This window comes from Triticum urartu, chromosome 4 (genome assembly GCF_003073215.2).
Source record: "Triticum urartu cultivar G1812 chromosome 4, Tu2.1, whole genome shotgun sequence".
Taxonomy (NCBI): Eukaryota; Viridiplantae; Streptophyta; class Magnoliopsida; order Poales; family Poaceae; genus Triticum; species Triticum urartu.
In genome coordinates, this window is record NC_053025.1 from 283,758,916 (window position 1) to 283,783,287 (window position 24,372).

Consider the following 24,372-nt stretch of genomic DNA (forward strand, 5'->3'; position numbering starts at 1 on the left):
GGGAGTCGATGGCCGCGACGACGACGATGTCCACGACGAGTAGCTCTCGGGCGAACTTCCGAATCGAAAGAGAGAGAGAGGTAGAGAGATTTGGGTCTAGGGTTTTCGTCTACTGGGTCGGGGTGACCTTATCCTCCTCGTGGAGGTACTGGATGCTCGACACGGCGGCTAGGGAGGCGTGGATGGCCGCCCGATCCCCCTGCTCCCACTGTTGCGAGAGGTAGCAGGAGACGTGGACGTGGGTTGGGCCTCCTCCTGGAGTAGTAGGCCTAAGTGTCTAGCATTTTCTTCATTTTCTTTTCTTTTAAACTTTCTGTTTTGATTTGTTTTAGATCCAAATAAATTTGTCACATAAGAAACTTGTCTCATAAATACTATGTAATATTGTGGAACTATCCACAAGGTTTTAGATTATTTTTGAAAGGCCTTAATTTCAGTTTGAATTTAAATGGGCCACTTAAGCGTTATTGGTCCACTGTTTGATTTTCTAGGGGGGGAAAGGGAAGTCAAAAGAGGTTGGTTTCTACATGATAAATACTTAGGGATTATTTGCCAAAACATGAACTATTTTGTTTGCATTTTTTGAAAAGTATAATTTTGACTTGCAATTTAATTTTGAATTTGAATTCCTTTTCAATCGAAGGGCAATTAGCTTAGTAAGCATGCTGACTTGGCATCTTTAGCGTGGAGTTACTGTAGCTTAATTACCTGGGCGTCACACCGGCGCCGTGGACCTCTGATGCTGCTTTTGCCTTTTCCCCTGCCTCGCCTCTGCTGCCACTCCCGCCTGTGCTGGTGAGTCTGCCCCGCCCGCCTCTGCTACTGCTACTGTTCAATTTGTTGCTGTGAGTCTGAATTTGCTGTTCTCAGTACAGGCGGAGAAAATTCAGTCAGGGGATACAAAGCTAGAGAAATAATCCAGGACAAAGGTTGTACACTGCTGCTAAATGATGAACAGATTATAGTGAAAATTTAGTTTGATGCCATCAAATTCATTGAGTAATACTCTTGGCATTCTTGGAGATCTGCTAGTTTTTGGAAGTTTTCTTGCTACAGTTAACTAAAAATGTTCAGTGTTCCAATATTGTAGAGAAACTACAGTGCCTGTAATTCAGTTATGACTCCTTTACTGAAACTGTAGTGTTTGCTAAAACTGAGATGTAAACTAAAGGAGTTTGTGATTTGCAGAAGCTGTAGCATACTCCAACAAGTGATAAATGCACTCAAAAGTTCACTGAGAAAATGCAGAGACTGCTCACTTGTTACTAAAAGTTTTCTGGAGTGATAAATGCACGCAAAAGAAGTTCAGTTAACTGTTACTGTTGCTGTATGAATTCCAACCAGGTCAATTTGTTGTCAATTACTCTGTAATACTCAACTAGGTTTATGCAAAATGAAGATCAACCATGTTTATTTGGATTTATTTGCTTTATTTGGATTTGTACACCATTTGTCCAATTGCAAACATACCTAAAGTTTCCAATTGTCCAATTTCAGTCATTCATTTTACAGAGAGCTAAGCATAGCCATGACTCTTCCCTAAATATTCCTGTAGAATCAATTCAAGCAGCACAAAACTGAAAACTGAAAACTGCCACAACCCCTTAACTAAGAGTTGATAAAAACATGTCCCTAAAATTGGAATTATTTGAATTAGCTAGGTTTATTCTTCTTCATATACAGAAAAAGATGAATATTGTTTGTCTACTAGTTACTTCAAATTTAGAACTGAATAAACACTTGTCATCTTCAGTAAACACTTCTAAATCTAGAGTGGTTTTAAACTTAGAATGCACCAAGTACTAATATCCTTTGCCAGGCTACACACCATCTACTTGGAGTAGACAACAAGATTCATAGAGAAATGCACGCTTCAATAGACTTGTGAATGCTAGCAAAGTGATAAGTAAAAACTTGGATGTTCTCAGAAATATAGCACCAGAGGACATTAAGTGAACTGGCCTGTATGCTAAAGGCAAGGAAATGCAACCTTCTTTTCTTCTTCAAGCAGTTGATGAACTGGCCTGTGTGCTGCAGCTACACATAGGTTCTGCAGAAAATGCACCAAAAGAGTTACACACAGGTGAAGTAAGTGGAAAGCAACATTTAATCTCCACTTCTTTTCTTTTGGTAGTGAAATTCAATCTAAATTTTGTAAGCACATAAAATGCACCAATACTGAACATTTATTCCCACCTCCACCACCATCTTGTCAGTTTCGACAGTGTGTGTATGGAGTAGTTTTGACGACAGTATAATTGTGCATCATGTAAACATTATGAGAATGATTAAGGGTTCAGCAATCAGATTATAATTATGACCAGAACAGAGGAACAAATATCATGGTTAGTTTTATGTAAAAAAATAAGAAATGGAGTTACTCACTTGAAGTTACTATAGTTACTCACTTGAACTTACTGTACTAGTGGCCAAAATTCAGAAAAGTTACTAAACAGCAGAAGTAGTGGCCAAAATTCAAAGTACTAAAAAGATTCTACACTAAATATACAGTGTTATCCATGTTCTGTATCCAGGACATTTTTTTATCTATTTGCATGCATAGGTCCCACCTATCAAGAAGGATGGGCACGTACACGAACAGGTACGACTCATCAGTCTACCTGCATAGCCTTTTCGTTTAGTCTACCTAGCCGTCTAATCAACTGCCTACACGCCACTTCTCCCATTTACTTCTCCATCGGGAACCGATTCTCCTCGGCTTCTTCACCTCCGCTTCGTCTTCATTTGCATCCAAACCCCACTGCGTTCACATTGTTTTAACCTCTTTAAATAATCATCTAATACTTCAGTTAGACTAGCCATCTAATCCTAATTCTCCAAACCATAGCCCTTCGTTCCAACGGTTCCAAATGGTGGAAGAGATCGAGATGCAGGTTTTTAGCGTCCAACATATCCTCCATCGAAGGCTCAATGTGCATAGTTGCCACAGTCACCGTCCACCCAAGGGTTGTTCGGCCGTGGATCAACAATGTATCCAACTCCCTCGAAAAGGTAGAGACGAGGGTCATCGGTCTCGACGTAGAGTACACGGAGCGTGCCCCTGGGAAGATCCAGTGCGCCGCCGTCCTTCAGCTGTGCCACGAAGATGATGTTATGGTGTACCACATCATACACTCGCCCTCCATACCACGTGAGCTTCATGATTTCTTGTCTCGTGAGGACGTATACTTCTGTGGGGCAGCCATTGATACGTATCCAACGTATCTATAATTTTTGATTGCTCCATGCTATATTATCTACTGTATTAGGCAATATTGGGCTTCATTATCCACTTTTATATTATTTTTGGGACTAACCTATTAACTAGAGGCCCAGCCCAGATTTGCTGTTTTATGCCTATTTCAATGTTTCGAAGAAAAGGAATATCAGACGGAGTCGAAACGGAACGAAATCAACTGGAGAAGTTATTTTTGCAAGGAAACACACCTGATGGACTTGGACCCCACATCAGGGGAGACACGAGGTGCTCACGAGGGTGGGGGGGCGTGCCCCCCCTAGGGCGCCCCCTGTCTCATGGGACCCCCGTGGCTCCTCCGACGTCCTCCCTGCACCCATATATACCCACGTGACCTAAAACTTCCAGAACGCACAATAGATCGGGAGTTCCGCTGCCAGAAGCCTTCGTAGCCATCGAAAACCAATCTAGACCCATTCCGGCACCCTGCCGGAGGGGGCAATCCTTCCCCGGTGGCCATCTTCATCATCCCGGTGCTCTCCATGACGAGGAGGGAGTAGTTATCCCTCGGGGCTGAGGGTATGTACCAGTAGCTATGTGTTTGATCTCTCTCTCTCTCTCTCTCTCTCTCTCTCTTGTGTTCTTGATTTGGCACGATCTTGATGTATCGCGAGCTTTGCTATTATAGTTGGATCCTATGTTTCTCCTCCCCCTCTTCTCTCTTGTAATGAATTGAGTTTCCCCTTTGGAGTTATCTTATCGGATTGAGTCTTTAAAGATTTGAGAACACTTGATGTATGTCTTGCCGTGCGTATCTGTGGTGACAATGGGATACCACGTGATTCACTTGATGTATGTTTTGGTGATCAACTTGCGGGTTCCGCCCATGAACCTATGCATAGGGGTTGGCACACGTTTTTGTCGTGATTCTCCGGTAGAAACTTTGGGGCACTCTTTGAGGTCCTTTGTGTTGGTTGAATAGATGAATCTGAGATTGTGTGACGCATATCGTATAATCATACCCACGGATACTTGAGGTGACATTGGAGTATCTAGGTGACATTAGGGTTTTGATTGATTTGTGTCTTAAGGTGTTATTCTAGTACGAACTCTAGGGATGTTTGTGACACCTATAGGAATAGCTCAACGGATTGATTGGAAAGAATAACTTTGAGGTGGTTTCGTACCCTACCATAATCTCTTCGTTCGTTCTCCGCTATTAGTGACTTTGGAGTGACTCTTTGTTGCATGTTGAGGGATAGTTTTATGATCCAATTATGTTAGTATTGTTGAGAGGACTTACACTAGTGAAAGTATGAACCCTAGGCCTTGTTTCCTATCATTGCAATACCGTTTACGCTCACTTTTATCATTCATTACCTTGCTGTTTTTATATTTTCAGATTACAAAAACTATTATCTACCACCATCGAAGGGGACAAACAGAAGCTGATGCCGTACAACCTTGATTTGAAAAGCATCGCTGACGTACAAACCAGAATCAAAATTCCTGTAGAAGATTGTGATAAACAGACACCATCCCTATTCGATGTAGCAAATTTTGTGCTCGGTACAAATCTTCAGAAGGGTGACGAGACGGTGGCATTAAGGTCGTCTGGATGGGAGAATTCCTTGACGTACGAGCGGATAAAATATGCTGCCCTCGATGCCCGTGTGAGTTTCAGATAGCTGCAAGGTCCAAAGATCTTGTTGCGAAGCCGTCTCCCACAGAGAATGAGAACAACAACAAGAAGAAAAGGTTGCACCAGCAGGAGGGCATTATGGATGGATGAACTATTTCCTCTCTTGTAAAAAATATTCCCTCTCGGTGTATATTGATATAGATGGACTATTTCGATGGTGTGCATGTCTTTGGAATAGAGTAGTAGCGTGGGTCTGCTTGACTATAAGGAACTATTTATCCACATATATAGCTTTCTCTGCTACTCCTTCCAGTGATCGGTATGCAGTGCATGTGTCCGTAGACATGACAACTTGTGTGCATGACATGTGGGCAACCTAAAATGCGGCGAGCATCAAGTTTCTACCATAGCCACCTGCAATTCCCACGACGCCGCTCGAACCCATGAAACCACACGTCCCCCGACCTGCGGCTCACCCCTCTTGGATCCACTGCCTCTCTGCCTACGGGAGCATTACATGTGGACCAGTCACCTATCGGGTCCACATGTTATTGACTCAAAGGTAGGTGTAGTAAGGCGCTGAAGCTCAGTCCCGACGGCCCTGAGAGGGAAATGTAACTCCTGCGCCAGGGCTTGTGGTGCTCCTGCAGCACGAACTCGTGCCAAACTCGAGATTTGTTTACTATACATGCACGCAATGATTTAATGGACATTGTAATCTCAACATGTGATGGGGAGCTCTAAATTTGAATTTGAAACTTATAAAACGAAAAGATTCAAAAAAAATAATCTGGGAGAGAGGGAGTATATCGTAGGATGTGTCCCATACAAAATAAGTTCCCTGGTTTGTCACCACGAAGATGCGGTTCGAAAGGAGCACAACGTCTTCCTACTCGTACGGCAACAAGTCGGCCGCAGACAGCATGGTCCGCCTTTGACCGCCATGTGCAAGGTTTGTGCTATCTTATTCAATCTCACCGTGGTTCCATCGTACCAATTCATGCGGTGGCCCGTTGCATGGCTGATCCCAATGTTGGACAAAGGTTCTATGGGAACGGTGTCACCGTTGTAAATGTTGTGCAAATTGATGTTGGTACCCTCCTATACATATGCAAGCCAATCTCCACTCGCACCGAGCCTAACCTATGAAATAGTGGGCAGGGGGAGAATTATTAAATGGACACAGAAGTAGTCTTTAGAATGCATTTACTATGTGATCAAACTCATCTTACCTGCTCATCAGAGGAAATCCGAGTGCCCCTCAACATCGGCATCTCAAGGGGCGTCAACTTGCAACTACGGCCACGCCGCGCTGGAGAGACCCCCAAGGAAACATCCTCGTGCGTTCCATGGAACATCAAGATGCATTTGTATGCGTAGTTTATCTTATGAGAGAAAAGGATGAACGAGGGAAGGCCTCTAGAGATAGAGATGGACACTACTACTACCAATGTGCTAGCCCATGCGTTGCAATGGATCCAAAGTACTAGAATAATACTTGTTCACGTGCTTGAAATATAAACACTCTAGTTTTGATATACATGTGTCAGCAGACATGACAGCTTGTCCATGGAAGTTGAACCACGTTGACCATCACGTTTCTTGTTTCTACCACTGCCACACCCACACGCGATTCCCACGACGCCGCTCCAACCCACGGCACGACGTCCCCCGTCGTGGACATGGATCCTCTGACATGGCAATCACTGCCTTGCCCTGCCTTCCCTTCGCTGACAGGTGGGACCCACGCTTATGGGTCCCACATGTCAGTGATAGAATGGTAGGATTGTTCACGTCAGGGGATCATCATCCCCCGATGTGCCCCTCATCCTTCGGTCCCACCGCTCCTCTGCCTTTGTGTGCATGACATGCGGGCCAGCTGAACTGCGGCGACCATCAACTTTCTACCACAGACACACCCGATTGGACGCGGTTTGCCTGCTCCGTTGCTGTGCTCTGATCCGTACTCCCGCACCATCGAATTTTCATCCAGCGGCTGTGACACATTTCGTCTCGGGCATCAATCCTCAGCTGGAGTACTTATGTACTACTACAGGTAGTACCCGCCGGTGTGGCCATCTATGCCTCGTAACGCCCCTACGCCCAGCCGTGGCACCCTCGCCACGGCCATGCCACCACCGGCCGGTTCATCTCGAATGAGTGAGTCGTGAACCACGCCACCACCATGAGAATGACATGTGGGCCAGCTGCATTTAAAGTCTGCATGTCATTGACTCATAGGCCGGGCACTAAGCCACTGAAGTTCGGTCCCGTGGGCCCCGAGAGGGAAATGTAACTCCTGCGGCAGGCCTTGTGGTGCTCCCGCAGTACGATCTCGTGCCAAAACTGGAATTTGTTTCTTACTACTACCAACTAGTACTAGTAAGGTACACGTGCATTGCACGCATGAGATTCTAGTGGTTTGTACATTATGCTTCACATGTGGAGCTTTCTGGATTCTAACATGTGGCAAAATCTGGTGGAATGTAAGGTTAGGCAAGTTTGATTAACTTAGGTGAGTGTTTGGTTCAAGCCACACCTTAGGCAAGCCACACTAAGGCCCCACATGACATACACACAAAAAATGTGGCAAGATTCCCTTAGGCTTGCCAACTTGTTTCTGTCGTTTTGAAGAACTAATAACTTTGCCTAAGCTTATTTGTGGCAAAGTTAGGGTCTGTTTGATTCAAAGGATTTTCATAGGACCTTTGAAGGATTAGAATCCTTAGGAATTTTCCTACGTTGGTCGTTTGATTCGTATGATTGAATCATGTAGAATATTTTCCTAAGGATTCATTTGTACTACGTTTCACAGGAATTCTAACATGCACTCCAACCTCTTGAAAGAAATCCTTTGTTTTTCATGTGACACAATCAAACAAACTCAAATCCTATAGGGATCCAATGAACATGCCATTCCAATCCTACTTTTTTCCTATTCCTGTGTTTCTGCAATCCTATGAATCAAAGAGGCCCTTAGTCATGAATTAAGTTCAACCATGGAGTCTTCTAGATTATACATGTGGCAGAATCTGGTGGATGATATCCAACAGCCAGTAGTGCTCGGATTTGCCATATTTGTACCATCGGATTGGCTTCATCCAACGACCAACTTTCAAAGTTTTTCACACACTATATAGGGGGTATAGATATAGATGTGCCGGTCCGTTGCAATGGATCCAAAGTATATATATCTATTTAGTGGAGTGCACTCTAAACACATCATCTATTTATTTTTCTCTAACCTTCCGTAGCCATGAAACCAAGCCACATAAGCTTCATGGGTGACCCCCACATCATATTATTCATACTACGTTGATTGAAAAAAAGATAAATCACCCAAAACAAGATCTTCCCGTTTTTTGTTCCTACGATGTTGTGCCGTGCACGTACCTACTAGTTGTATAGTAGTAGTACTAGTAATATAGTATTAGGAGTACAAACTTGGTACTAGTAGGATTAGTACCAGTACGGAATGTTCCTACTCTATCAACGAGCCTCGTCTGGCACCAAATTTCTTGGCTTCCATGCTACAGCTAGATCTTCCCCTCGTTTCTGTTTTCCAACCCGGCGGCGGGCGGGGTGTCGGTTTGCTCAACGGCGGTCCCACATGAAAGTGAAAATTCTAGGCAACACGCCTTCCCTAACCTATGTGTCGTGCCGAATGGGCCGTGTTGTACTCCCGATTCCCGGGCGTGTGGGGGTGCGACGCGAACGCGGCAGGCCTTTTCCTTTTACCAGCAATGTGCCCGTGCGTTGCGACAGATCCAAAGTAGTAGAATAGTAGTATTTGTTCACAAACTTGAAAGAAATCACTATTGTTTTGATATACTCCTAATATATTACTCCCCCGTACCTAAATATTTGTCTTTTTTGAGATTTCAAATGGACTATCACATACGGATTATATAGACATATTCTAGTGTTTCTAGCAAGATGCCCGCGCGTTGCACGAAGTTGATGGAAAAGGTAAGCACAACTTATAAATTGACGGATGGAGTACTAGTTAAAGTGATGCATATAATTAAGCAAAGGGATCGCACATGTCGGTATTGACCGTAACAAGAATGCAACAACACAATAAGAATTAAGACCACGATGATGCGATCACAGTGGTGGTTACAGCAGGCAAGAAGAAAGATGGATCCACGAACGTACGACCTCCTCCTCCTCAACTTAGTGCGCCGGGCCACCGACCGGCGGCTAAGGAGCGACGGCTTTTGTGGCGAGGTCGAGGTGCTTCTCAGCAAAGGCATCCAAGGCTTCCAGCCGGTGGAGGAAGGCCAACGTCGTAGCGTCCTCACTGGCCTTTTAGATACCTATGTACACGATTTCCTCGTACATGTGGATGTGTAGGTCGAAGAATTCTTGCAGGGCGAGGCACCTCACAGCGAGCGCGACCTCCAGGTGGACATTCTTCATGGCGTCGGCAGGCAGTCGCAGGGCCACCAGTGCTTGAAAGAGGTTCCGGCCATGGAGGCCGATTAGGGTAGCAGGCAATGAGGAGCCCGGGCGCGCGGGCTGGAGGAGTACGGCGATGTCGTTCACGAGCTTCTTGAGGACGGTGAACTTGTTGCTGGTGGCAACGATCATCTGGTCCAATTGAGAGTCGTAGTTGGCGTCGAAGGCGGCCATCCACCAGCCAGTCTCCAACACCGTCTGGAGACGATCCTCGGCGCCATGCCGCAGGCCGGCGTCGTGGACCATCTTGCGCAACCGCTGGCCGCTCACAAGCATCGCCGCCATGGGTCTAGAGTGAGCTCTTTTGCGCTTAGTGTAGGTGCTTAGGCAAATGCTTAGGTGCATACGATGTGGTAGATGCATTGGAATGGAGGGGCGCCTTTATATGAGGGCAATGAGGGCAAACTATGTTGTATTCACATCGTGCAGCCTCTTTTCCCGGACCTCCTCCCATTACTTCCCTCATGCATTAATTGAAGGAGGACGCATTGTCCGTTCAACATATCGGGAACCGCTACTCCCTCCCTCATCTGCATTAAAGCCGTATCGGGAACTACGCCGCCCGCTGTCAAATCAAATACTCCCTCCGTCTAGGTGGGTATTAAGTCATCTTACGAAAACCAAATAGTAAACACATAGGCGTGGTGCATTAACTCTCACGTTGTTTCTTATGTTTTAACATAAATAGAGGAATCAACCAAGAAGAGATGCGGGGCTTGTATGCTTTTAATGACTTGAGACTATCAAACATGCCATGCAGTGGTCAGTTCGTTGCACAAGAACAAATACAACCCACGTCAGCACACATCCATCTTATATAGCATCACATCCAATGGCTATAAAATATGAATGAGACCAAATTATATCTCATCTAGACGAGTTCTAGCAAAACTGTATTAATAATACTTAGTACTCTTGCGCCATGTATCATATATTAGTATCATGTAGTACTTTATTTATTTATGAGGTATCTAGATGGCACTGCACCGCCAAGAAAAGAGGGTAACATCAAAATTATGGTCTACTTTTTTGAGTATGTTGGTAAGGTCCGGTCATAGTCACTTGTTGAAATCTCTAAAAAGACAAATACTCCCTCCGTCCAGAAATACTTGTCATCAAAATGGATAAAAGTAAATGTATCTAGACGTATTTTAGTTTTATATACATCTCTTTTTATCCATTTTGATGACAAGTATTTTCGGACGGAGGTAGTAGAAAACAGGGTTGGTGATGATGTGCGTGCCATCCTGCAATATAGGCCGTCGGATTTATATCTAACGGATAGGGAAGAAACTATGGCAATTTTGCAAAATATACCCACACGTCTCTCCATGTTCGCAAATAAGGCCTTCCCTCGTTCAACCTTTTCTCTCACAAGATAAACTACTCATACAAATGCATCTTGAGGTGTCCATAGAATCGAAGAGAGGGATGATGTGTGTGTGTGTGCGCGCGCGATCGATAAAGAGTGCCATCGAATTTGTGTGTGCCCACGTCAAAGATATAGAGTGGCCGGCCTACTGGAACATGAGATGGGACATGTGCAGTTTGTCTCTGTGGCATGGATACCTACCTACAACGCTCGACTATCGGTGTGTGGTCGGGGAAGAGGGAGGCCCAATTAACTATAGAGGTACAATGGCTGGTATATGTGTGGAGGAGGAGAGAGGCCTACCTCATGTATTAAGGAGATCGATCTGCCTCATGTATTAAGGGAGATCGATCGGCATCCATGCATATGTGCAGGAGAGGAATAAGGTTGGGAGAGAGACAGAGCTAGAGTGTTGGAGGGGGTGGTAGTGGAGTTGCTTCTAACAAATGGTGGGATAGGCTTGCTAGACAAACGAAGGGCACGCCCGCAATATCAATAAGAGAGGAGATGGCTGCTTGTTGTCTGTGCACATGCGTGTGAGAGATGGGTCAGGAGGCATGCACGAATGATGAGGGGGACAATGTGGCTGTGGTAAGCAGACGTAATGTAGCGACCCGACCTCAAACGGTCAAGTCTCTGTGCTTCAGTGTCATCCCTGGATCGGTAATGCTGACACACACAGTACTTGAGGATTTATAATAGAGTAGCAATCACACACTTATTACATCGAATGTCTCCGAAGAGAACTTATTACAATAAATATGGCTTAAGGCCATCTAATACGATAACAGCGGAAGGCTTGGAAGATAAAGTGAGTCCATCAACTCCAACGGCATAGCTGAGCTGCACGGCAATGACCTAACGAACCTTACTCCTCGTCTGAAAAGACTGCAACATAATACGTTGCAGCCCAAAAACGGGTCAGCACATGGAATATGCTGGCAAAATAACACAGTAGAGCAGGAACGGAATAATGCTATCACTACATGCATATTTGGCTGGTGGAAAGCTCTATGGTTATAGTTTTGCGGAAAGCCAATTTTTCCCTACAAAAAAGGAATATATTTTAATTTAACTATCATGGTAGTTGAAACATCATTGAGAAGGTTCCTCCAACTCAATCCCAATTAAGGTGATTAACAACCCAACAATATTATTTTTAGGGTGATGAGATACTTAAGATACTCCAAGTACTAGATACTCAAGATTGTCCATAACCGGGGACACGGCTAACTGTGATTAGTTTATACACTCTATAGAGGTTTGCGCACTTTTCCCCACAAGTCTCGATCTCGTCCATTGGTTTTCTCGCACTACAGGGTGTTTGAGAAACGGATTACCGAGACACAGTCTTTCAGAAACATTAACTCTCTACTCCGGGCAGATCATACCAAACCTACAAACCCACTACCTGCTGATCCACCTCTTCAAGAGCTTCACGTAACTTACTCAACTATGCTAGAGCCCATAATAGCTTGTGGCTGCACACGTAAGTTTCTAGCATGAATAATCTCAGCTCCCTTTGAGCCTGGGTGGCGGTCCATAGGAAGATCACACGGGTACTCCGGGATTTCCAAAAATACAGGCATCACTAGGTACTCCAGGTGCCTCAGTCCACCCAGATGTGTATTTAAGTTGCCACCTTAATTTGAACCATTAATTAACAATCTCACATATGTCATGGATTTCACTCAACCAAACCATGTCTACGAGCATAGCATAGCAATATAAGCAACGCGTAGAAGTAACTCCCAGGGGTTTGAATGTAACAGGGTAATAGGTTCTACCTCATCAGCTACTTCCCAACCCACATGTCAATGACATCCTAACTATGCAATGTTTGAGGATTGGAACTAATGCATAAAAATTGGGTGATAAAGGGATATGATCAAAGTGTTACTTGCCTTGCTGACGATCCGCGTAACCTAGAGACTCCAAATAACACGCTTCGCACTCCGGGAATTCTATCGTAAACAAACAATAACTTACATAAGCAATCAAGCTAAGAAACACGGGTAAATCTCAAATAAGAAGATCTAACCAGAAATTTCAACTTAAGAACTCTGGTTTTCAAAAAGAATCAAATCAAACGGAGCAATGAAACTCAAACGGCGAAAGAAACAAGATTTGTTTACTAATCTGGACCTAGGTCAAATTTTACAGTAGCAAAAACTTGTGCAAGTTGGTTAAGTGGAGAGAAGGTCTTGAGATGAAGATCTAGGCGCTTGAATCGCCTGATTCCGATTAACGAGCGAAAAGATAAACTAGAACGAAAATCGGATCAGAAATCGCGATCAGAAATAATCGCTGAATAATCCGATAAAAGGAAACTGACGAACAGGCTAACGAATGAGCGTTCGTTGTCTGTAACTAACGGGCGAAAACCGTTCGTTAAAACGAACGTCCGGACAAACGTCCGCGAAAAATAAAAACCGGAAAAAAACCGGTGAACCGAAAAAAACAGGCTAGGGTTTTTCTAAAAAAAACTGGATTGGTTTCTTTTTTAAAAACCGAACGACGGTGAGGTACCTCCGGCTTGGCTCCGGCGAGGCGGGGCTCGGGTCGCGGGGCGGCAGGGCTCACGGGCAGCGAGGCGGCGGCGGCGCGGGGCAGCGAAGCGGCGGCAGCTCGCGGGAGGCAGCGGGGCGTGACTCGGGAGCGGGGTGCGGGGCGGCGGGGTGGTGGTGGTGGCGGGGCTTGGCGCCGGCCTTTAAAGGGGGCGGGGGCAGCGGCTTGCTTGGGCGGGGGGCGCCCTGGGAGGAGTCCGGCTCGGACTCCCCTCGGCATCCGAGCTACGCACGACGGCGCGCACGCGAGGGAGACGGCCGGGACGGGCCGGCTGGGCTTCGGCCCAGCTGGGTCCGGAAACCTTTAAAAAAATATATTTCCGCCAAAACTAAGAAAAATCCTAGAAAATAAAATGAAAATCTAAAAATGCCAAAACAAATTTTCTCCGTCTAAATAAAATATTTAGAACGAGATGAACATTTTCTTGGCCCTAAAATGCAATTTTTAAAACGTGCAATTTTTCTAACGCAAATAAAATCCAAATAAAATAAAATATTTGATTTTAATATTTTTCCTCCAACATTTCAATTATTTTGGAGAAGTCATATTATCTCCTCTCATATATTTTAATATGAAATATTTTCGGAGAGAAAAATAATTAAAAACAAAAGTCCTTGTTTCAATATTTGATAAAAATCAAATATGAATCTGGGAAATCCCCAACTCTCTCCAAGGGTCCTTGCGTTGCTTAGGATTTCGAGGATCACGAGATGAAATGCAATAAAATATGATATGCAAGAATGATCTATGTATAACATTCCAAATTGAAAATTTGGGATGTTACACGTAACTACATAGAAAGATTAATCGCCCTTTGTTAGAGAAAGGAGAGACATAACTTGTGAGGTCCGTCGATCGATGGGGGGGGGGTAGTTAAAGTCGATCTAGGTATATGTTAGGAGATCGATCGGTATACATGCATGTGTGCGTTAGAAGCAAATGAGGCACAAGGAAAGGATAGAGATAGAGGGATGCATGTAGGAGGTGGTACGAGAGGCATACTATATCGAGGGGGAGGAGTGTGCGAGTACGAGAACGATGAAAAGAGTGGTAGGAGTGAGGCATGGACGGTGAAAAGAGAAGAGGGGAAGCTTGTGTTTGTGCTAGGCACACCTGGCTAGAGAGGCATATCGATCGATGTGTGCCGTAAAGAAGGAGCTGGGGGGCCTACACACACCGTGGGTGAACGACCTAAAGTGAAAAGACGAATTTGCGCGATGGAGCTAGAGAATGCTGAGGGAGGGTGAGAGGGATGCGGGCGTGTGCATGCACAAGAGAAAGTTAGCGCTAGCTACAAAGATAAGAGGGTTGTGTGGGTGTAAAAGACGAATAGAGATCATATATACTTCATTATAAAAACGAATTCGGATATTTGAAGAATTTATTATAGTGTTTCAAACCGACGCATGTGTGAATATATATAACGGTGATACACATGGTGTAGTTATGAACATGTTATACTACATTTAATATATTTTATCTCTACTCTTATAAAAAAACGGAGTTGTTGATGATGGTGTGCCTGCCATCCTGCATTATAGGCCGTCCGATTTATATCTGGCGGATAGCAAGGAAACTATGATGGTTGAAGTTGGCAACAATCATGATTGTAGATTCTTATTGAAATAGAGAAATGAATTCAAATTTAGTTCGAATTGCAGCGGTAGTATAGACATTTGGAATGCACTAAAATGTTGGTATGAGTAGGTTACATGGATTATACAGCAAGTGAAAAAATTTAATCGGACATAACATGGATTCATACTCCCTCCTTCCATCTATATAGGGCGTAATGAGATTTTTAAGACCGCCTTTGACTATTGACAAGATTAATAGTACATGACGTGCACAATGTGAAAATTATATCATTGAAAGAACCTTTCACAGACGAATTTAATGGTGTGCTTTGTGTAAGTTGCATGTCATATATCATTGCTCTAATATTTGGTCAAAGTTAGTATCGAAAAACGCATTAGGCCCTATATAGATGGAAGGAGGGAGTAGCTTTGAATAGCATTTGTATAGTAAAACAGGGCAAGACTCTCTCTTTGTGTGGTGTGAATAGTTTTATTTTATTCGTTTTCTTTTTGGTTGAGGGAAGTGCGAATTGATTTGGTACGTACAAGTACAATATCACTACACGTTAGGCTTGTCCCTAAAATTCAACTCGCGTCTTGTTATATCCTGAAAATTCAGATATCGTGCTCCCAAAAACTGGCACCTTCACAACCCGCGCCTTGCTATCCCGAAATTACAATGCGTGCGAAAACTCCCTTCAGCTGCCAAATCCCGACACGCGAAATCCCCCTTCTAACCCTGAGCCGAAAGGGCCGCTAGTTCAAATTGGTGGGGGGCACTTTTGTAACACACCCTACATTTTGGACAAGCGCGTCCCTAAGTCATGCTTCACCCCCTCCCATCGCCCCCTTTTCGCCATTTGAAATCCCAGGCCGCCATAACCTCTCCGCTCCAGCCATGAAACCCCACCCTCCTCTGTCTGCCACGTCACCGCTGCCCAGCCGGAGCCTCTTCCCTGACGTCGTCGTCCACCGCAACAGCTCGACGTTCCTCGTCCACCTCCCCGGATGAGGATCCGTCATCCATCTCGCCGTCCCGTCGGTTCAGCCGCCCCGTCCTCCACCTCCAAGGAGCTGCTCCGACGACCGCCTCATCTATCACGGCTGCTCCATCCCCACAGCACCGCCTTAACCTGCTCCACCGGAACCGCAGCATCCTCACCGACTCCTCGGACGAAGCCGAGGCCTACTTGGCGCCACCAAAGAGGTTGTACACTCATCGCATCGCACCTTCTCCTTAACTCGACCTCCCGACACCGACGGTGCTCCACCCCGCACCCCATGGAGTGGCTACCTTGAAACCGGTGCCGCGGGCAACATCTCCACGGTGGCTCTCCCCCAGTGCGAGGCCCCTTCGGTGGCGGCGTCCATACCAGACGGATCTGCTGCTGCTGCTCCAGCTCTCGCTCGATTGCTCGCTCGCCCAGCTGCTGCTGCTGCTCTCTCCCTTGCTCGTGCTGCTGCTCTACTCTGATTAAGCCACACTTCAGTCGACTGAATCGACTTTTGGGTCAGTCGATTTTCAGGGGTTGGGGGGCTCACCGGAGTTAAGGAAGAACCACCCGCAGCGGGGACAGGGGCTCGTCGGAGAGGTACCCCACTATCTATCTTAGGGTTCAGGGTGGGGAGGCCTAGAGGGCTGGCCAGGGCGGTGGTGGCGAGTTGTTTCGGGGCGGCGAGGCGACGCTAGGGCCGGCGGTTCGGCCGGTGGTGGCTGGCGGCTCAGGGGGTGCAGGTTGAAGATGAACTGCAGGCCCTCCCTAAACTACATGTCAAGTGCCTCTCTGCTACCATTGCGTTCAGTTTCGACAGTAGCATTGAGATTCCACAGTAAATTTCAGTTTCGACAGTTAAGTTCAGAGTCAATAGTTTTTACCTCATCTGTTGTAGTCAGGTAGTTTTTGGTGATGTTAATTTTACATCCATTTTACATCATCTATTGGAGATTCTATTAGAATCCCACTTGAGATTGACGATGTCTGTCTTGTGCTGCTTCAGCCTTGACGTCTTACGGCTCACCGGAGCTGCTCCAATGACAGAACGATCCATCACAACAGAGCAGTGCCCTGGAAGCCGTCTACAGATTCCTCAGATCTTCCTCCACACCTCCGACAGCCACCTCTGCCTCAACTGCTTCAGCGACCAACCCAATGATGCTGAGGTCGACACGGCTACGGCAAAGAGGTTGTACACTTGTTGCATCACTTATTACTATACATTCACGTCGATCCATTAGGGCTATTTTGGTTCAACAGAAAAACATCGATCCACTGGTTGTTACCATCGCTCTAAATTTCTGCATGCTCTCCTTACATAATCTCACCATATTTTTTTTGTATGCATGTCAGATATTGTACACAGTCATGCTGAACATGTAGAGAAAAAGAGAAGAGTTTTGCGTGGCAATACAATGTCATGCAGACATCGCTCCATGGTGGGTTCAATGGCAAACCCTCCCCACCCCTCTCCAGATTGTAATCCAGAGGAAGATATCTGTTCTGAGGCGGATTCAGACGCCGCTGACCACTCCTATTTACCCCCAAGGTGTTTGCTCTACCTTGGCATGATGATGTTAGTAATAGCATGCATATGTTGCCTTGCAGTGCCTACTTTTGACATCATATATGTCATCTGCTTAGTTTAGACATGTTCTGTAATGCAACCTGTTTAGTTTCTATATCATATATGGGAATTATGCAGTCTCATGTCTTTTAGCCAGCCATAATATATGTGAAATGTGCAATGCCATCCTGTTTAACCAGGCATCATATATTTGAATGATATCTTGCCCATCCTTTTCTTCATTACATTTCCATTTGTCGACAATGTTTGTACAATAAACTACTCTTCCTGTGAATCAGCCATTTGGGTGGGAGACGGAAAAATCTGGAGTGAAAACAAGGCCTTCAGAGCAGACAGTGCTACCTGTCGAAGCAGATCTCTTGTTGGGTCCCGATAGCTCCTCAGAGATGGATTCAGAGATAGATGACCAGTCCTATTCCCCCACTGAGGTGTATGCTCTAACTTGGCACGGTTATACTACTCATATCATGCATACGGTGTCTTGCATTGCATAGTCTAGACATCATATACACAATATTCAACACCATGTTCTTAGTTCAGACATCATATCGAATGCCCTCTGTTTAGCATATAAATCACATATGTGAATTAAATGATGCGATCCTGATTACTTAGATAACATGTAGGTGAATTATGTCATGCAATCTTGTTTAGTTATTCATCATATCTTTGAATTATGTTATGCTATGCTATCCAGTTTAGATAGACATCATATATGTGAAATTATGTCATGCTATCCGTTTTAGTTAAACAATATACATGTCAACTATTTCATGCCCTCTTTTTTCCACACTATCTATTGCATCTGTCTCTCATACAATGTCTGTACATTCAACTATATTTCCTGTTTATTAGCCATTTGAATTGGAGCGGGTGATGCCAGTATCTAGCGGACTAAAAACACGGTCTTCAAATAAAACAGTGCTACCTCTTGGTGGAGATAGCACCCCGGTTGTACATGCACAAGAACCAGCCCTACCACACATAACCCAAACTCTCGCAGATTGTACCCCTACTGCGATGGACAGAGAACCAGCTTCACCCAATCTAACCCCAACCCTAGCCGATAGTAACCCAGTTCCTGTTGACACAACACCATCTCCACCATAGAGCTCCCAAACAAGAGCAGTTAGTAAGGCAGCTCCAGTGCCCAAAGGGCCAGTACTATCATGGCGAACCCCAACTCCACCAGTTAGTACGCCTATTCCAGTGGAGGAAGCATAACCAGCTAGTCGTAGTTTAGCATCTATCGCATTTGATGTTGTTAAATCGTATGTGCGTATCTTCCCATCTTGGAAATATTATATTGAACATGAAGGAAAATGCCAGTTGCAGGTGTTTGTCCAGGAGTTATGTGTAAGTAATGTTATTCATGGCAATTACTTTGCTTAGTCCCATACATCCTACCTCCATGATGGTTATAATACAGAAATTTTCCCCATTTTTCTCTATAGAGAAGGACCGATTTGGAAACTCAGGATGAGGTAACCTGTGCTAATACCTCTACTATCTTCAAGAATGCTTGGTGGCAGTACCGGAATTACCTGAAGAAAACGTACTTCACCGGCAAACAAACTCATCAAATTCCCTTATGTTCTCCTGAGACACATTTACTGGACGATGACTGGGAACGCCTTGTTCTGTACTGGCCCCGAACCAAGAATGTGGTAAGGTCTATGAGCTCATTTTCTATTTTTAAGTATTATATTCTTGCGTCTTACTGTACTCTGTTCATGTAGAACAAGTGCCTAAACCTGAAGAACAACTGTTCTAATTTAAGATTCCATTGCTATCATAGTTTGAAAAAGCGCCAGGCGCTAATTGTGCGTTTTTCCACCGCCTTGCGCTTTACTGACCAAAGCGCATGCTTATGCGCAATTATGCATAGTTATATGCAATACGTTTTGCCAACGCCTAGAGCCTAGGCGCACTTAAGCGCTCGTTTAGGCGCGCCTTTTTTTAACTATGATTGCTTTGCTCTTGTATCACTGTATTTACTCATACAAACTTATTTTTAAATTGAAGGATCCAATCAAAACTCCAATGGCATAGTAGGTATGTTCACGCATGTTTCTTTAATAGGTTTTCTCTTATCAATAGCTCTGTTGATTTCAATTTCAATTCTGTATACAGTTGACTTTCATATCATGCACATTACTAGCATCACAACAGAGCCAATAGTGTTGTTGTACATGTAGACCCGTGGTACCCATCTGAAATCTTGTCGTGCCGTGTAGTTTCCCACGCTTTGTATTCTTTCACTTCTGCTTTGTCTTGAACCAATATGATTTGAACCGTGTCTCTATTTTGATTTGGCAAGACAATGCAATGACCATAGGACATAGATATATGTTTGTTTGATGCTTTTATTATGTACTAGTACTTGGCAATAGAAGACTTGGTAGTTTAATCCTGTCCACCTTACTAATGAACTGGTTCACCGAAATGAGTTTCATATACTAGTACATGCTAAACTTGTTATGTGTCTGCTTGTTTCTTCTTTTAGAATGCTGACAGAATATTGGGGAAGAGTGCCTTATTAAGCAATGGTAAAGGAAGTAATGCAGATAAGGTTTAGGATAGTGACACATCCTTGTTGGTCTCCAACAAAGCTGATAAAACAGCTAAGGAAGACTATCTTGAAGACAGTGAGACAACCCCAAAGTCCTGTCTTGGTTTAGTGTTCGAGTTACTGACCACTACCTCTTGCACAAGCTATTCAAACTCACTGTCTGAATTAGTTCAGTCTCTTGAGTCTCAACTACAAGCTGAAAGACATCGATCAGCTGTGCTGCGATAAGAAGCGGAAGGACTGCGGAAGTTCCTGGAGCATTCAGATGCATACTTTCTGGTGCAACAGCAAGCGTTGGAGGATTTTAGCGCCAAACAGGACAAAGCTAATCAGCTTGCTAAGCTTATTGCCAGCATGGTGGATACCCAGGATAACGTTTCTTGAGCTCTTCTGAAGTTGTTTCAGTTATGCTCTTGTTTTGCTGCCGCGTTTATTTGCACTGGTGGCCAATTTTGACGGCCAGTGTATGTAATGTGCTTCTTTGTTCCCTATATTTGCACTGGTGGCGAACTTGCCCAGTGGATATAATATGTGTAATAGCGGTAATAGGCTAGCATTAATTGCTTGCTTATTTATTTCCTTATTGTCTTGTTTAGTTGTTTGCTTGTACTCACTGCAGTTCTTTTTCTGTTTTTTTCTAGTGGCCACAATAGCCTATTTTTGGTAACTAGGCCAAAATAATCATGGGCCTTCTACGGGCCGTATGATCCATGGGCCTTCGTCCGGCCGTAGGATCCATCGGCCTTCTATACGGGCCTTAGGGTTCATGGGCCTTCTACGGGCGTAGGGTCCATGGGCCTTCTACGGGCCATACGATCCATGGGCCTTCTACGGGCCGTACTATCCATGGGCCTCATACGGGCCGTAGGATCAATGGGCCTTCTATGGGGCGTATCATCATTTCACCAATCATGGGCCATACTATTCATGGACCATAGCGGGCCGTTAATAGGCCGTATTTGATAACTCTATGAAAACATCCCAACGGGTTTTTTTACATGAAAACAGCCCAACATATTAACGGTCCGCAAACGGGCCGACTGTAACGACGGTCTGAATTTGGCCCACGAGCAGAAAATGACAGTAACGGTCCATATGTAACCGAATGCTGCAAATGATCCCAAGAATCAATGGGCCCTGAGAAGGCCGAAAGATAACTTGGGCTGGAAATGGCCCAATGGAATAACGGGCCGTTAATGGGTATAAAGTGTACACTGTTCATTACGGGCCAGTTTCACCACGAGCCGTTAATGGGCCAAGAGTTACAAAGGTCCTCATATGGGCCAAAAGAAGTCATGGGCCACACATGGGCCGGAAGTTAAAACGGGTTGAATCATATTGGACGGCCCAGATGACGCTACTGGGCCTAATTCAGAAAGGGCGTAACGGGCCCTGGGTTAGCGGGCTGTAAATGGGCTATATGCCAACATGCCGTTAACAGGCTTTCCGTGGGCTGGCGCGCCACCTTTTGACCAAGTCAAACGGGCCGGCCTTTTCACAAGAATGGGCCTCTGTTGGGTCGTGCCACGTGTCGCCGTATCATAGGCGCCTTCGGTCCAATGAGCGGATGACATCTGTCCCAACGGTGAGCCGACACGTGTTTCCTCCAGCCAATGATGATTTTACACGTGGAAAATCCCCATTGGTCGGGGCTGTTAATGGGTTATCGGATCCAAAACCCGACCCGATAGCTTAACGGCGTTCCGTTATGGTGGATGCCACGTGTCGGTCACCCTTGACGAAAGCACTTCTGTGACGCACAATTTATCGTCATGGAAGTGGACAGTTCCGTGATGATAATTTTGGTAATGTCATGGAACACTTCTACGATAGCACATGTATGACTATCTTGATTCTGTCATAAATTTGTCATGGATGTACATGCATGACAAAAAATGCGACCTACTGTGATAAACACGTATCATCACGAAAGTGTATTTTTTGTAGTGAATGCTTGTTCAATCGATTTGAAATGCTCATGTATCTTCTCCAAATGATTGATGAACGCGCATGCAATGCATGCGCCACCGACGTCGAAGCCTGTGCTTGGCGATGATCCAGCGGAGTCTGGCGCGCTGATCGACACGACGGGCGTGGACATCCGGCTGCCGATGCTGGTGTACATTTTGCGTGAGAAGAGGCCCGGGTACGACCACAACAAGAAGGACGACACCATGAACGCACTGCTCAGGACGAGTGCCATCATGTCGAACAGGCCCTTCATCCTCAACCTGTATTGCGACCACCATGTGCACAACTCGGCGGGGCTCCGCAAAGGGATGTGCTACATGCTCGACCGCCCCAGCGACCGCGTCTGCTACGTGTAGTTCCCGCAGCGGTTCGAGGGCATCGACCCCAATGATCGGTACGCCAACCACAACCTCATCTTCTTCGATGTCGCCATGCGCGCCATGGACGGGCTGCAGGGCCCCATGTATGTCGACACAGGCTGCATCTTCCGCCGCACCGCTCTGTATGGGTTCAGCCCGCCGCGCGCCACCAAGCACCATGGCTGCCTCAGCAGGAAGAAGATCAAGTTGTTCCCGAGGAAGCCCACCATGGGGAAGAAGACGGATAGTGAGCTGGTCATGGCGTTTTTGCAAAAGACACCCCGGATCGAGTAGTATTCACCCTAGGATCGACTACGTGGCGGTCAAAGCCTAGCTGGCGGCCGCTGACTCGGCCAAGTCAGCGAATACGTAGACGAAATCATACATACGGACCAAAGTGAACCCTGTGCGCAAGTACATGGACCGTAGTTCGGGTATTTTGAAGTAGTGGTACCAAAGTGTCATCCGGCTCAAGTTTTGTGACCTACAGTGAATTTTTCTCTTTGAGCCCGGCGCAGGGGGAAAAGGCGGGGCGACTAGAGGGAAGATGACCGAATGCTCCTTTTGCAAAAAGGTCCTCGTCTGGAAAATCAAGGGCTCTGTTAGTTTAATACTCTCTTTTTTGAGAAAATTGCTTCTATACCATCGACAACATTTGCAATGGCTCATTTGCCATCCAACAAAGCTGCAATGCTTATATACCAAACACAAACAAATTCTATTGCCTATATATTACTAGCAGTTAGTCTAGTGTTTCCTCAATCTGGTAAGTGGCCAAAATGACCGTCCTGCCCTCAATGGAAAATAAGCAAACTGTTAGAGTAGTATATGTATAGTCATGTAGCCTTTTATATTTACCCCATTGTATAAGGGGTTTCTTGCATGTGTCCTGCACCTATACATGTATATATATACTGGCCTATGGCCCTAGTGGAATACAAGTTGCATATTCCTAACATGGTATTAGAGCTTTAGGTTTTTTTAGCACGGGCAACTCGTGCGATCCAACCCTGTGCCGCCAGCCTTCTCCTTTGTCAGGCTGTGCTGTTCCGGCGTTGATCTCCTGCGGCCTCTTCCGTCGCGTCGCAGCCGCTGCCGCTGCTTCTTCCACTGGTCAACACCCTCCCTCCAACGCTCGATCTCCATCAACGCCCGTGGTCGCTACTCTGCCTGAAGTCCTAATCCAGTGGGAGGATCCAACCGCCAGGTCCCGCCCGTGATCCAGTCGCCCGGTCCCGCCCACGATCCAGCTGCCCGGTCCTGCCCGTGACCCAGCCGCCAGGTCCCGCCCATGATCCAGCCGCTGCTGCAGCCGGGTCCCAACTGCTCTCGATCAGTCGCCAGGTCCCGATTGAGACTCCTGATCGTTGGCCACCACTGATTCCTTGGGCCTGATCGAGACTCCTGCCGCTGCTGCAGATCTAGGCTCCTGATTATCAGTCTAAAAAAAGGCGCGATGTCTCTGTCCTCGGGCTATGTTGTTGTTCTTCGCTGTCCGCTGATTTTTGATGGTACCAACTACATTGAGTTTGTTGGCTTCATGCGCATTCATATGCGTGGCCTTTGTCTTTGGGGCGTTCTTTATGGCGAGGTTCCCAGTCCGCTATGTCTGGTTGCTCCTGTGGCTCCTACTCCGCCGACGCCACCGGTTCTTGCCGCCAACGCTAATCAGGCCGCGAAGGATGCAGCTAAGCAGGCTGATGACGCTGCTGTTCGAGCTTATGATGAGCAGGTTCAGGTCTACGAGGACGCACTTCGGACTTATCATGCAGCTCTGTCTCGTTACACTCAGTGGCTTGATGATGATGCTCGTGCCGCAGCTGTTCTCACTGCTAGTGTTCTGCCTCAGTTTGCCTCTGAGTTTCTAGGCCTCTCTACTGTATTTGAGATGTGGACCCGACTTCGTCAGCGCTATCAGCCCTCTGGTGATGCCTTATACCTATCCGTGGTTCGTCAGGAGCATGCTCTTCAACAGGGTGACTTCACTGTTGATGAGTTCTATGCACCGAGTTTTGCTATCTGGCATCAGCTTGATTCTCTTCGCACCGCTGGTTGTCGTACGTGTCAGTGT

The 24,372-nt window shown here is 45.8% G+C and overlaps 1 pseudogene; it reads left to right on the forward strand.

Annotated features, from left to right (window-relative positions):
- Positions 1–22,595, forward strand: part of LOC125554722 — a 39,800-nt pseudogene extending 17,205 nt beyond the window's left edge.
- Positions 22,596–24,372: the final 1,777 nt, after the last annotated feature.